We start from the raw sequence: 16,691 nt of genomic DNA, 5'->3' as shown, positions 1-16,691 counted from the left end.
TTGTTGAATCCGAGTGTGGTCTCTAATCGGTTTAAAAATCCCTCTGATTAGTAGACTATTATGGGGGTGTGTTTTGTGTGTTCCTTGGTTTTCTTGTATCATTTGGTATTAGTGCATGGCTTGAACTTGTTTTCACAAGATCAATCTTGGGCTCGTAACTCGAAAAATAAAAAATAAAATTGTTGAAAATCAAAAATTTCAAAAAAATAACAATCTATCCATTGTTGTTGTATTGGTCGAAATTGTGTTCTTATGGTGTTCTTGGCCTAGATTTGTTCTTGAGTCTAGGTCTAGGAATCTTTTACTTGTATTGTGTGTTTGTATTGTTAGTTCTCTTGTTCACTAACAGTTTGAGTCTAGATCTAAACTTGAGCTTGAACTTGTTGAAAATTGTTGTTGTCAACATTGTTGTGGACATTTGGTGTTGTTCTTGTTGTTGTGGATTTGGTTGGACTTTGGTTAATATGGTTTTTATTCTTGAAAGGTTGTTGTATCATTATTGTTGTTCATTACAACCTTCCTCTCTTGATAAAACTGAAACACAACAAAAGGGGGACTTGGCCGTTTGTTGGTGATTTGTTGTGGCAGGTTGTTCTTGAATGTGTGGATGTTGTTGTAGTTCTTGAAGATTTTTATTTTGTTCTTGTTGTTGTTCATCCATTTTCATATCTTGATCCAAATAAAGGCGCCTAATAGATCTAAAAAAGTGAATTTAAAGTTACAAGAATTGTTGGTGAGAGGACTTGATCACATCAATCTTTGACTTGACAACAACTTTTTTCAACCACTTTTCCATATTTCAAGGACCTTGTTTTGTGAGAATAGTACTAGTCAAGTCAAGACTTATGTTTGAAAATTGAAAAGTGTTCCTCCAAGACTTTTAGTCTTCCTTTCATTAATCAAAGTTTACCATTTCAAATTGTAAAATGATCAAGACTCCAATGGGTGAATAAAACGGTGCCAAAATAGCGACCAATAGTCAACTGCCACATCATCACTTTTTACTATTCATGCAACATATTTTAAGCTCAAATTTTGATCTTTTAGTTTCATTTTGTGTCTTTAGTTTCGTTGTTGATTCCACTACTAATTTACAAGATAGTGACCATTTACTATATTATAAATTAGTTTTGAAACTGTTCTTCGTGTTAACTTTTCTTTGTGTGTTTTAATTCTTTTGAATTATTGTAATACGCCCTTGTGCATTTTTCTTACTCTTTGGAGTCTTTGTAAACGTTGAATTTGCCTCTCAACAACTCTCGGAGTACTAGCAAGCTTGCAATACTTGTGAGATTGAGTGTGAGGGATCCGAGAGACAAGAAATAAAAAGAGAGAGTGAGGATATTTTTGTACAACTAATGTGTTTTTCTGTTTTGTAGGTAACTTCTTGGCTATACTGGAAACCATTTTGTCCCACCTTGAAGCTATTTCCCGAGAAGTGGCTAAATCGGGTCTTGAAAAATTAGGCTCGGATATGTCTACTATACTTGAGAGGTTTGATCGAGTGGAGAGTCAAAGGAACTCTCGTGCTTCTACTCCCGAAATTTTACCTCAAATGATCAATCCTCCAAGACCACCACCACATTACACAGACATAAGCCAAGCCACCAAATGTCCTCAACCCTGAGACCTAAATTGGTCACTTTCCCCTCAATTCGATCAAGTCCAACAAAAAGAACTTGGAAGCGAATTTCCTCCCATCCAAACTCCACAACCGAAGCTCCACATTATTAAATCAATCCTCTCAATCGAAACTCTACTTCACCAAAACTGATATATCCATGTAGAAGAGTATAGTAGTAAGGAACATGAAAGACATGGAGCATACAATGATGTTTATATGATGGAAAAGAAGTTGAGGGAAAGACATAGGGATCCACAAGGAACTCGCCACCAAAAAAAGAGGTGGGATGTGTTTTGGATGAGATTGAAGACAAGGATCAAGATGAAGAGGAAGCTAAGGTTCAAAATAAAGATGTTGGTCGAGACTTGTGTTATTGATTTCTCGGGTTCCTCATTCTTTTTGTAGACTGTTTTGTGCCGTCTAATGTTTTTATGGACTATTTTGTTCCATCTCATGTATTACAGGTTGTTTTGAGTGGTTTTTCTGAAATGGCCAATTACACGAGGTGAAGCCATGGATTTGTGGGAAAATTCTTCTCACGATGGAGAGGATGATACAAGAATAATCACTGATATGGACTTATGAGAGTGTGTATTGAAGTCGTCCAAGTGTGTGTGCAAAAGAAGTGTAATTACGGGCTTAAATACACACCAAAATAGCCCACTCCAAACACTAGAGGGGCACCTCACCATTGAGGGGCCTTTTGGTCATTTTAACCTCTATCTTGTACTGTACTATATAAGGAACCATTTAGGATTTTTGGTCATTAGTTTTTGGATATTATTGTAAGTCATAAGACACAAGGAACATCATGTCCTTTCTCTAACGAGGCTTGGTTGAAACTAAGGCTAGATCTAGTGTGGAATCACTAGGGATTGTATTTTGCTTGAAAACGTAGATGATAGAGAGGTGGAATCCAATCTTGTGTCACATAAGGGATAGGTGACTCATTTTGTGTGGTTTTAAGGTTCCAAAAGTGGAATAAGCTCTTGGGTTCTTACGATTATTCCTTTGTGTAGTCTATCTATCTATCTATCCCTTTTCTTTTATTGTAATTCTTGTTAGTGTTTGTTCTAGTTCTTGTAATCCATAACTTGTTGTTCTTGTAATAACATTGTTGTTGCTCATCTTTTTTCTTCACATGATTGTTGATAATCATAGTTTGGATGACTATTTTGGTGTTAAAACACACCCTTTATCTCGTTATTGTTGTTGTCATTGTTGAATCCAAGCGTGATCTCCAATCGGTCCAAGAATCCCTTTGATTAGTGGACTATTTTGGAGTGTGTTTCGTGTGTTCCTTGGTTTTCTTGTATTAGTAACATTGATCTTTGTAGTTATTTAAGATAGATGAAGTTGGTTGGGATAAATACAGTTGACATTCGACTGATGTGTTGGAATATAAAATCTCAATTGTAATAGTTCATACACATTGATTGTCATAATAAGATCTTGATCTCTTTCTAATAACTCACTCGGCTAAATACTCTATTTCCCCCTGTTTCAGCCATTATCTTCATCAAGCTATATCCCTAGAAACAACTTCTCTGTTTCCCTCTGTTTTATCCATTATCTTCACCAAGATATAGCCCCTAGAAACAATTTCTACTTTAATTTCTATTCTGGTATAATTCCTAGAAACAACTTCCACTTTGATTTTTATTATGGCAGCATAAGTGTCGATCCTTGGCAAGGCTATGACTAGAAGTAAGAATCAAGAAAGGCCAATCGATGATATGGAGAATGAGTATTTGTAGATTCAGGAGCAATTACAGAAATTGATGTAAGGTCTAACTAGTAGTAATGATTGCAATACTTAGACAGATAGGGAATTGCTTGAAATTGTCTTGGTTGAGTTGTTAATTCAATAAGTATAGCTAATTAATTCAAATAGTAGTTAGAATTTCGATAATTAGTTGGAAGGCTTTTGGGTGATTGGAAGCAACGATTGAGATTAGAAGTAATTAAATAAAGTGCAAGGACCCAGATTATGCCATGTCAGCACACTTCACCTCAACTCAAGTCAGGTTAAAAGAAACTGCCAGGAGAGAGAAAAGGCATTGATCAAATTGGTATTTTCCTTATGCTCTTTTCTCTCTTTCCTCTAAAAGAAAATCATTCATTGCTTGCTTACTTCTCTCCTTCTTCTTCTAATTCTCTTCTATAAATTATAGGTTGGAGCTCTATCCATTGTGATTCACAATTTCAATTTATTTTTTTCTTTTAGTTACCTGTAATTTCAGTTAGATTCCATTAAGTTTGAATATTGAAAATAGCCCCAAAAAACCTTGTCCTGAGATTATTGAATTTTATTGAGTTTGATTAAATTTCATTGAGTTTTTGTTACACAATCGAGGTCAGCTCCTGACAATTAGTATTGAAGACATGATTTGTGTGACCTATGGTTGTAGATATGGCTGAAGGGACTTGTTCTAAGGATGTGGAGGATCGGGTAGCTCGACATAAAGAAATTTTGACTAAGATAGTGAACAGCAATAAGAGCTTCGTTACAGTCAAACAGGGATACAAGGAACATTGGAACTCATTTTGGATCACTTGACGGACTTAGAACAAGCACCAAATCGAAGAAATGTAGATTAATGACTTGGAGATGGATTGCTTCCTACTCCTGGGTAGGAAAACAAAAACAACAGGAGAAACATGGTTCCCATACCAACTCCTAAATAGGAACTACCTAGCTTTGATGGACAGAAGCCTAAGGTATGGATTCAAAACTATGAGAGGTATTTAGTTTGTATCGAACTATTGACCAACAAAAAGTAGAAGCAATATCTCTTTATTTAAATAGAGTTGCAAAAATTTAGTATAACTTGCTAGTAATAGTAGGAGTGATAGGCTGGGCTAAATTTAAGGAGGAACTATACAACAAGTTTAGTATAGAACAACTGGAAGATGTAGTAGAAGAGTTCAATAAACTCTCGTAAACTAGATCTATAGACGAGTTGCAGGTAGAGTTTGAAGAATTGAAAGCCCAAATGTTGATGAGGAATCCTAATTTGAGCGAGTCTCATTTTTATCTAGCTTTGTAGGAGCATTGAAAGAAAAGATTAAGTATGGGATAAAATATTTAAATCACGACTTTTAAGCTTGTAGTAGAACAATCTAGGCTTCAAGAGAAAGCTATTGAAGCATTGCAAAGGTGTACTATGATACCTAAAACTATACTCAATCTACCTAGTAAAACTAGTGCATTCAGACTAACTCTTGAAGTGAATGAGTATAGGAAGGTAAATCACCTGTGTTTTAGGTATGGAGTTAAATTTTCACCAGGTCACATATGTAAGAAAAAGTAGCTCAATTGTCTAATGGGAGAGGTTGTACCTGCGATGGAGGTAAATGAAAAGTCTTATGAATTTATACTTGAAGGGGAAATTGATCAGGAAGTCCAAAAGCTGTGTTTTTAAGTACGTTAACTGGGGGAAACAGAGGTGTCAATTCCATACTAGTGAAAGGATTTATAAAGAACAGAAACTTGGTAGTTCTTGTGAATTCTAGGAGTAACCATAGTTTTATTGATGAGCATATTGTGAAGGAAACTAGTAACCATTCTAGTTATTGTTCTATAGTTAGAGTCACTATGGCAGATGGCAACTATGTAATGTGTACATCCAACTGCAAGGGGTTAACTTGGAAGTGCAGGGAAAAACATTTCAAGAGGACTTGCTCATGATTCCTCTAGGAGGTTGTGATATTTAAACTACCCGACCCGGGTCCTTGTTGTAATGGGCATCTCAAGTCCAACCAGGACCGGAGACCACCCCCAATTCCCAACGCAACCAACCTTACGCATATCCTGAGTCGAATGAATTTTAAACATATAAAAAATAGCATTATTATGTAACCTAAGACTCTGGGGTAGGTCTATGAACGTGACCGACCAATTGGTAGCCATAACCAAACTAAAATCATAAGCCAAAACCGAAACCATAACCAAATTAAGTTCTATAACATAACATAAAAGGATGGAACAGTGAGCAAATTAGTCCAATGGTATCAACCCCAATACTAAGGCTGACACCAATACCGATCCCGCCTATACCAACCCATAGTGGTTCCATAAATGCCTTTAACAAAAAGGAAACCAATATCTAATTGGGACATGCCACCAACCATGTCCAAAACCAGTATCCATAAAATATCAAATGTGTGTAAAAATAGCCATGAACATGAAATGGAGCCTTCTGGAATATAAAATCTCATCACTTCAATCCAATAGATGATCTCGAAATCTAATCACTAAGAAGGGGGAGTAGAATAGCCGATTCCTGTATCGCGTGGTGATACAACCGCCCGAGGACGGGTTAGCAAATGAACGCTAGCAAGTACTTAGGATAAGGATAAAATAATGTCATCCAGTAAAACCAAGAAAACCAACCATAGGCATACAAACCATATATATATATAGAACCATGCTGGGAAAGGCAACCGAATTTAACGTGCTTTTAAAACCATTAGCTGGGTATGTGTAGCTTAACTATACTAGAACCACCCACAGGCTATATGGGTCCAATGTAACCCCCTGAACGGGCCTCGATACATGTAGTCGTATGAACCGGAGATACCATATGAGCAGGGGATTCCCAAGTACCCTTCACTCTCTATGATACATATGGATAGTGTACTTACAAGATTCATTCCTATGTACATCATAGTATCATACATGGTCACTATGATCAACCCCTCATGTTGGCAAAGATGAGCTTCCAGTGTTCGTCCATTGGACTCATACCTTCATGGTTAGCTATCATACCCCATCATTATTTCCTAATTAAACCCATTTCCAACCAACCAAACCATTATTCCATTATTTTTATTATCGAAGGCTATAAGAAATGGTATTGTCATACTAGCTATAACTTTCTAGAAATGTCCTTAGCCAACCTTTTTATATAAAGGGATTCCTATGTACCCATAGATTACATGATCAAGTTAACTTGGGCAAGTCCCGTGAACCCCATAAGGGTTCCATTATTAGGTTTGCTTAGAGGAATCCCATTTACCCCACAAGTTGTTCATTAACATGTTTACCTAGGGGATTCCACAATTGTATCACACAAGAAAGTTTAATTAACCATAACCATGACTACCAAACCTTACCATTTAATTATTCCAAGCTATTTAAACCATTTAGGGTTTCATCACTAAACCATACCATGCAATAGTTCCATTAAAAGTCCAATAATATAGTAAAAGCATTATCATATGCATTTTATCAAACATGTTGGGGGCATAGTGCTTTCAAAACCAATTCCAATCAATTAACCATTCCCATGCAATCAATCATCCAAACCACCATTAAAGTATGTAAAAATATAATGAAAATTTAGGAAAACCATAACCAAGCATTTGATACCAAAGGTCCAACACATATTTGAAAACACCAAAATCATACAATAATAATGCCTTGAAAACATTGTATAAATCATCCCTTTAGTTGGAACAAACAATGGGGGGAGAAGTATCTTGCCTTAGATGATGAAGATGATGGAGAGAAATCACCCATTCAAGCCCCAAATTGATCACCCTAGTGAAACCCTAGCCTTCTTTTACCCAAAAGCCTTAGAGAGGATTAGAGAGTTTTTTCTAAGTGTTAATGAATAGAATAATAGGGCAAATAACCTCAAAAGTGGTTTAGAAGTCGTGGGGCCTTAATAGGTTAAGTGGGGAAATGTCCAGATTGCACCCATTTAAACTACATAAAAATTCTGTCATAGGGTACGACTATACCATACTGGTCATACCTTTCAATACGAATGGTACCCACCACTCATACCCTAGGCCTCCTGTTTGGACCCAACACTGTCCAACATATGATTTACCCAAACCAAGTCGTACCCAAGAGTACAATTTGTACCCTTGACCAGTACCCTTGGCAGAATAGAATCACAAGAGGTTTGAACACTATCTACTATACGACTCTATGGTACAACTCGTACCCTAGCTTACGGCTCATGGTGAGCCACTCATACTCAAATACAAGTTATTTTACTAAGTCTTAGATCAAGTAAAGGAAAAACCCAAACCAAACGACTCGTATCCAACTATACGACTCGTATCAACCCAAGTCGTACCCATTCCAAAAACCAATCCAACCCACCAACCAACACTGGCTAGCATACGACCAAGGCATACCACTCGTAGCCCATTATACACTGGTACTAACCAGTCGTATGATGTCTAGATCCTAGAAATCTAGAAAATTTTCTAAGGGTCCCAAACCCAGGGTGTTTCAATCTCCCCCACTAGGATCATTCATTCCTGAATGACAAAAAAGGTAGTTAAAACATAAGCACGATTCATTTGCATTATCAAATATCAATCCAACCTTTAACCAAGTTAGAAAATAAGAATGCAAGGATCTATTCTAACCCTTAACTAAGTTAGAAAATAAAGACGTGATTAAGAACACATACCTTCCCCACAAATATTCGAGATAGAAAACAAATGCAGATATTTGGAATTTATATCTGCTTCTACTTCCCATGTAGCCTCTTTCACCTTGTTGTTTCACCATAGAACCTTAATTGACAGACCTTGGTCCATAATCGATGAACCTGCTGGTCTAAGATCTCAATCGGGACCTCTTTAGAAGACAAAGAATCCAAGACTCCTAATCCTTCCAAAGGAACCACCGAAGAAGGATCACCAATATACTTTCTTAACATAGAGACATAAAATATCGGATGAATGGAGCTCAACATAGAAGGCAACTCCAATTCACACATCACATTACCAACCCTCCGCAAAACCATATAAGGACCAGTATATTAGGGACTGAGCTTCCCCTTTTTACCGAACTGCATCACTCCTTTCATGGGAGATACCATTAGGAATACCTTATCCCCATCCTCAAACTCCAGGTCTCTATGCCTTATATCTGCATAGGATTTTTGGCGACTTTAGGCAGCCTTAAGCCTATCCAGAATCACCTTCTCTTTTTCAAAGCCTGATAAACCAATACGGACCAAACATATCCACCTCACCAAGCTTGAACCACCCAATAGGAGATTGTCACGACCCGAACTGGGGACCAGGCCGCAACGGACATCCTGAATCATGAAGGTTCGAGAGCTCTTCTCTATCTGGCAATCATGCACAACATTTATATAATATAATGAATTACGAAAAATTATCATATGAAGACATGGTCAATCTCATAAGTAAACTGAACAATTCAGAAAGAAGTTCTTAGCATTCAAAACATATGACACCAGTCTACGAAATCTCTAACAATACAAGAATCAATATAAGTCTAAAAACTGGGACCCCGAGACTGTGCCTCAGATCCTTGAATATAGGGGGTCAATACAGATGTACTGATACATAGAGCAATCCAAAATAACATAATTTTATATAACATAAGTAAGAACAATTTATGAAAGACTTTACATACGATATATGAGAACACATGGGCGAACTTAAAATTCTACAATCCCAAGGGCTATATGGAATCCGCCCTTGACTCAGCGGCCAATCCCCTAACACAAATTGCTGCAAATGTTGGAGTATCTGCTTATCTACTACATCACAGGGCCATCGCCAGTGTACAATTTCCCTTTTCGATAACATAATAACCCGTATCGGCAAAACACAATTTTGGGCAATGAGTTTTTAGGGCTCATGCCTTCTTTGGGTAGCCAACTAACTCTCTTTAATCCCATTTTTAAGTCTTTCTAAACACGCATCATTCTAAATTTGAAAATCTAAAAATTTAAAGTAAAATCTGCATTCTGTTCTGTCCTGTATTATCATAGCATTATCTCTTTTGGTATTGTCATACCAAGACTTGGAAGTCATATCTCTAATCCATAAATATCATCTTACAATCTTTTCATTCAAAACATAATGTATGGAATACCAAATCATTCAAACAGTATAAGAGAATTTGTATATCGAAATCCACGAAAACTTATGCAAAGATTCTCTCTTTCAATTCTTAAACATATGGTGGTCCATTACTTTATAGAAATGTAACTCTTTATATCATCACTTTTCGTTTATATTAACAAGAAAACACCCTCTCTTCAGTTTCACAACCAAACTCAAGTCATTCAATAATAAATCAAAATGTTGATGCCATGCTTCAAAATATGAAATTCATCAATTTATAACAAGTGAGATCAAGAGATGTCATAACAAGAGAGGGAATATAAATATTCATGCTCTCTATTCATCTTTCAAACTCAAAGTGCATGCACACTTATATATGAGTACAAATTAGATTTTGGGGGAGGGCCTCAAGACCAAAACATTATCATCGAAAGGGTTCACAATGCATATTTGTTAATGAAATTTCAAAACCCTTCGTAAACATATGATTTCATAGCTTTAAACCATACTAAAAAAAATTCCAATATGCCCTTGTAGTTTAGGAAAATCCCACGTACCTTATGTTGTTTAACTTGAAGATTGGAACCTTAATCTTGACCCTTTTCTTGAAATCTTGAACTTAGAGAAAACCCTAATTTTTTTTTTGAGAGTGTGGAGAGAGAATTTGAGATGTTAAAAACTAATAGAAGATGGATTATAATGTGTTTTGGATGATTTAAATTGTGTAGGAGAAATTTGGGGTTAGAAAAATACCAAAATAACTCTAGGGAAACCAAAAAATCGTTGAATTTCTTTAGTTGATGACTAAGGTTGATGGCCTGTCACTTAGGTGATGGCTCATCACCTAAATCGTCACTTTCAGGCTGGAATTTTCCACTACTATCCAAGGATGATGACTAGATCTGATGGCTCATCACTTAGTTGACGGCTCGTCAGCTTTAGTCGACACCTAAGTGATGGTTTATCAGCGTAATCGTCACTTAGTTGACGGACATACACTTTAAAGTAAAATGGGCATAACTTTCTACTCTAATATCGGATTAAGGTGAAACTAGTTGCGTTGGAAAGAGGGCTCAAATATCTTTATTTTGGAATATTGCAGGCTACGCAACTCATTATGTACCAGGAGTAATGGTTGTTGAAAGTTGACTCAAGCTGAAGCATTCACTAAAACTTAATTGATAGAAGCGTTCTCAACTCGTCTTTGAGTTAGGAGATATTTGTGACTTAAATTAATGTTCAAAAGTATTTGCACACTATAAATTATATTATCAAAAATATATTAACAAGGAATCATTGGGTTTCAGTCTATACGTGTAGGAACGATGGTTTAAAAAGTAGCCCAAAAAATGCGGGGTGTTACATTATCTCCCCTTTGGAACCATTCACCCTCGAAAGATGGGTAGAATTTTGTTGAAGCTATATAAGCATGGAATAAAGGACGTAACCGCACATTAGGAATTCTAATTTCCACAAAGAAACATACATAGGAATTCAAAAAGATCTTTATAGCATCACCAGGTAAATTGTGTAAGCACAAATCATAAGATAACGAGACTTGACAAAGACATGGTCTTGGCATGTGTTCTATAGTACATGATTATAACATTTTAAGGCATGAATTTTCCTAAGAATCCTTGGCCTGATTGAGATTGGTACAATACATGAGACGAGATTCTGGTGGGACATAAGAATTGATTAGAAACATTCTCTACCTCAAATGATACATCTAATAGCCTTTATTTTTTTTGCGACGCTTCTCCATTATGATTTCATCTATGACTATCTCATTTAAACATCTAAATCTTATAATTCTCCCACTATATGCATAGCCACTAGAGCTTGAGTCTAACTACATCAAACTTCCATGTTGAAGCCTAACCCGGAGTAAAAAGATTCTAGCTTAAGCTATGGGACCCTATACTCTACATCCCTTTTAGAATATTACTTCACCTTATCACTATCATCAAACACACTTGAGTTTTGAATCAAAGAGTACCAACCACATAACACATTGGTTTGAGTTTTCATCAATCATAACATTCAAGCCTATTGTTACTACACCCACTTTATGGATCTCCCCACTAAGACCAAAAAATGCAATCACTCACAAAGATTTTCTCCATATATCTCCTCCTTAACTATTATATGTAATGAAAGTTCATCTCCTTCTTTCCCCTTTCACCTATGATCTTAGTTCAAGAAATCACATCAAAATTTTCACCTCCAAGAACATCTACCCCCTTACCTAAAACATTACTACGCTTCTGCAACCGCCATTCTACTAACATACGAAGGGTCATTGCGGGACCATAGCATAAATATCATAAAAGAGAGTGACACTATTCAATTATAACATGTACTTATTGCACTACTCAAGGTGGGACATGAGTTGAATATACGATACAATCACAAAGTGTTTCATCTATTATGTGTCTGGATCATAAGTAGAGAGTCTTTCTGGCATAAAATCAACATAACACGAGTTCTTAGGACAAACCACAGTGAGAAACATGAGCACTTACATCATGAGCTGTATAACATAAGTTGGGAATTCATAAAGTCAATGATTAAGACAAGGATTGATACTTGAAGCTATTACTTCTAATTTTCAAAGCTGAGATAGTCATGAGTTTGCATGCACCTTATCACCTTGGGCTAGACCTGGCATAAAATGGAACGGTAACACATAGGAAGCATAGTTTCTTAGAACCAAGAATTATGTGAGTCATGGACTTTTTATGGATCACGAACAATATAACATAGAGCTTGGATACTTGGAATATTAGAGCACTGAGGGACATTATTTCTTCTAGTTTGGAGGTCGGGATATGAACATACATCCATAGAGAACTCAAACGGTAGGCATAGGAATGACTTGAATACATGATGCAGGACATTAGCAGAATGACCTCTTACATTGAAGTAGGAGGAGTTTGCTTGAATAGGAATAGATTTATCATGATTCTTACTTGAAACTTGACACCACAAGAAAATTCAGGAACTACTTTAATCCGTCATCTCCCCCTTAGATCAAAGTCACAATCCTAAACTTAAGGACATGTCTTCTCAACATAATGGGGTATCACCATACACATAAATGCTAAACTTTCCATTTTTAACTATACTATAAAGGCATTGCTTTCCAAGAATGCTACTCTTAATTTTCGCTATCCTCTATCATCATCAACCTACAACTCGCAGTCTCACGAGCATACACCTCCTCCCTCCTTATGACATAAAAATCAACTCTCCACTACTTAACATTATAACATTATGTTGTTAATCACATAACTTACATCATGAAATATATATATATATTTTTGACTATACCAAAGGCACATACTGCCTACTTGTATTTCCTCAGTTAAACTAGAAAGAATACCATACAACAACTCCCCAGACTTTCCCATACAACAAATTCAAGAACGTGAACTAGGTAAACATAACACTTATACATGTAAAACCTTATCTAACAACATGCTACCTGGGGGTTCAACTTATTCTTATATACTCGCGCTCCTATCCGCTTAATGATTAAACCACAATTCATCAATTCAACACTAGCCTTCATGCACACATATACCTCACAATTACCACTTAACCTTTTCATAAATTATCAACCTAGGGTCTTTCACAAATCACACCAAGCCTAATAATTCTTTCCCACAAAACATATATCATTAATCTTAAGCTACTATCCTTTTCACCATAACCCACATCTAAAGTTCAAGCCTATTGTCTAACACCAATGATGTAATGCCGACGAAACATGTTGCATATTATACAAGTCCATCAAATAGAAATATCAACCTAAGTCTCTTACTACACTTAACTATGACCCATAAGTTCATCCTCTCCATGACATTACTACAACACCTCTAAATTTACTACATACCTTTTCACACATAGTACTAGTTTACAATAACTGGAGAAAAGTCAACCTAAGGGGCAAAGTCACATAATAGGGATAGTCAATCTTAATCTTATATTATAAACCTATCACAACCCGAACCAGGGCCTAGCTGTGACGAGCATTTCAAACTATTGAGGCTCAAAACACCCCTATCTATCTGGTAATCATGCACCTAATTCATATGATCAAAGAAATGTGGAAAAACACAATAATTCGGAAACATGGTCATAAATATGAAAAGAGACAATAACGGGGAGATAAGGTTCCCTTAATATCAATTATCCTCTGAACAACTGTCTACGAAAATCTCTAACAAATGACTGAAACAATGTCTATCTGAAAACTGGGAAAAGGCCCCCAGTAGATCCAAAAACTAAATATAAGATAAAAGGACTGTAGGACATAAGACCTTCCGAAACATAGAAGGCTCACTACTTGTCTCTACAGCCCTGTTTGAAAGTTCTACTGATTCTCCTGACCCCTAGACTGGGCCTCTGAACCTGAGAGGTTGGAGAGGGGAGGGGGTCAGTACAAAAGTACTGGCACGCAGAGATATCAAAACAAAACATAATATTTTTACAAAGTATAGTTAAGAGCCATTATAAAGCAATTTCGTATCAAATCATTTGAAAGCACATGGGTGTAATGCAATAGTTTTTCTGAACAATAATAAAATGCAACTGAGCTAGGTGGAATACCCTACATAATTTACATCAACTGTCAAACCTTGGCTGCCGCCGAGATTAGAGTATAAGTGAGGGAGAGACACTCAAGACCACATAGCATAGTGTCTCGACCAAATGGTAGTGCCCAAGATCACTTGGCTTAGGCTCCTACCTTTAGTCCTAATTTGGGAATGACATGTAGTCAAGAACACAGGTTGTTTAGCCTTGTACCAATATTCCGTATTGGCAAACACGTTATTCCAGTGATGAGCCCTTGTGTCTCAAACTCCTTCTTTGGGCATCCACCTTTCTCATGTACAATCAATGCATTCAGATTTCATTTAATTTAATCACGTATCGTATTCTGTAGGGTATCGTCATACCCGACTTGCTAGTCATCAGTAGCACATCCACATATGCATAATCATGTAAAAACCAAGGTTTTTCATCATTTACAAGTGGTGAACAATATTTACTTCAAATTCATGCTCTCTTTTGTTGATCACAATATAATATGGAGTATCGAAACATTATCATGGGAATTTGAAAATGATTTATCATTCATATTTATCAACGTCCATGGAAAATCTCAAATCACATATGCATGGTTTCAACCATTGAAGTATATAGGAAAACAATTCCCATGACATAAAGAAAATGACTTAGAAATCATATTGAAAACAAGATATTAGCATTTAATTGAAAACCCCCATTTAAAAGCATGCATGTTCATAAAGACTACACCCATGAGATTTTTGGATAACCACACGTACCTCTATTTCCGAAGATACTGGATGTTTCTTGAAGCTTGCAGATTGGTGATTCCAAATATGTAATTATCTTCGAAAACCTACGGTCGAATCTTGAACTATTTGGGTTTTTATTTTGAAACCCTAAGGAGAGTTCTTGAGCAATTTTTGGGAAAGTATGTGTATTATGGTTTTTGAGGGATTAAATTCCGTGTTGGTGGTATATATAGAGGTGGAGGATGACCAAAATACCCCTAAGGAACAATTAAGGTCAAATCTGTCCCTCAATTGACAGTTTGATAGGTTGGAGTAAATCGATTATAACTTTTTACACATATACTTAAATTGGATGAAACCAACTGCATTTGAAAGAGGACTCAAAAAGGTTTCGTCTGATATGTTATAGCTCACACATTTCATTGTATACAGGGAGTTATGATTGTTTGAAATTAACCCTGAAATGCTGAAAACTGGGCAATAGGCTATGCGTTTTGCTACTGTTTTGAAATCCAAACGCAGCCTTATGCATTTCGAAAAATTCCAAAACTTATCCGAAATATACTATGAGCTTGCCCGATCATAACGAAACTTTAAAATCTAACAACGGATGTTGGGAAGGTTGAAAAGTTGTATCCCGAAGATTTCCAGCTAAAATGACTCTAAGTCCTCATTACACTTAGAAAAATTTTCAAGTTTTTAAGTCTAAGGGCACTCTATTAAAGGCTAATCCATGCACGACTTTTACGAGGTGTTACATTTTCTCCCCCTTGGGATCATTCATCCTTGAATGATGGGTAGGGACTTGTTGAAGCCTTAAATATATGGAATAACGCAGACACGACATGTCTTCTAATCAAAAAATAAACTGATCTGAAACATGACCATATGACTAGAACTACTGATATTATGAATTCTTATATCGGACACACATATCTGATGCATGGAATACACGACTGAAGCTATTCATAAGCTGAATTCTCATAATGAACATGCATATCTAATGCATGGATCTGTGACTGAGTTGTTCTCATGAACGCAGAACTAAATACACTGATAAGCTAAACTTTTTCTATTGAACATGCATTTCTTATGCACGCATATCTGACTGGACTAATGTATGAATGTATGACTGATTACCCAATGATAACTGGTGCGAGGCTTGTAATAAGAATCTATGCATGCAACTAAATGAGGTATCTCTCCCTTGGGATCCTATGTCCCTCTATGAATGCTCAATTCACTAAGATATTTGGGGAACCGAGGCGATGCATAGGGTACCTACGAATTGAATTATAACTGAACCACTGGAATCTGAATCTAATGCATGATGCATGAACTGATCTATACTCACAATTACTAGTATACTCTATCTTGGAATAGTAACATAGCTGATATTTCGGGTAGCATGAATAAATGAAAAGATGAGAAAACAAGCCATGCGAATCTGCTTGTTAAACTGACTTACTGACTATACAAACTGAATTATGCTGGACCTTCATATTCTCTTCAACACTCTCTCTAAGGAAGTTCTAGAAGTAATAGGGAGCCACGAATCTTGGGTATGGATTACACAAGACACCCACTAAGGAATCATCACAATGACACCACTCTGTAGTCTGGAATATAGACATATAACTCCTAAATTAGGATAGAATTACCAGACCTTTGGCAATACAACTTCTTACTTTCAAGCTTAGCACACTTCTTGAGTATCCCTTAACTATATTATTCCCTATAAATATCATATTCATTCAATTCAGCTTAAAATTCTCATATGAGCATTGATAATTTTTTTTTTCTACTAATGTCTAAAATAGCTTAATCCTTACACCGCGATCAAGCCTAACTCTAAATCACAAAAATACAACATGCTATACCACGCTATT

Source organism: Capsicum annuum, chromosome 7 (genome assembly GCF_002878395.1).
Source record: "Capsicum annuum cultivar UCD-10X-F1 chromosome 7, UCD10Xv1.1, whole genome shotgun sequence".
Lineage (NCBI taxonomy): Eukaryota > Viridiplantae > Streptophyta > Magnoliopsida > Solanales > Solanaceae > Capsicum > Capsicum annuum.
This window is presented reverse-complemented; position numbering follows the sequence as displayed.